Below are 397 nucleotides of genomic sequence, written 5' to 3'. Positions count from 1 at the left end.
CCCCCTGTTTCCCCTCCCCCTCTCTCTTTCCCCCTCTCCCCTTCTCCCCCCTCTCCCTCCATCTCTCCTTCTCTCCCACTTTTCCCCACTCTCCTTCTTCCCCTCCCTCTCTCTCTCTCCCATTCCCTCCCTCTCTTCCTCTCCCTCTTTGCCACTCTCCCCCTCTCCCCCCCTCTCTTCCTCCCTCCCCCCCCCTCTGTACGTCTCCGCTTATCCTGCAACACATGTTTATTTACAAAGTGATTTTTTTCTTCTCTGCAGTATTGATAACGTTTGTTTGGAAATTGAGTTCGCAGCCCTATTGTCACCCGCGCCATCAGTATTCGTGTGGCCGCTCTCGGGGGGAATTATCATACATCAAGACCGTATCCAGAATCTGAGGGTGGGAAGTTCAGAT

This window comes from Penaeus monodon, chromosome 28 (assembly GCF_015228065.2).
Source record: "Penaeus monodon isolate SGIC_2016 chromosome 28, NSTDA_Pmon_1, whole genome shotgun sequence".
Taxonomy (NCBI): domain Eukaryota; kingdom Metazoa; phylum Arthropoda; class Malacostraca; order Decapoda; family Penaeidae; genus Penaeus; species Penaeus monodon.
This window is presented reverse-complemented; position numbering follows the sequence as displayed.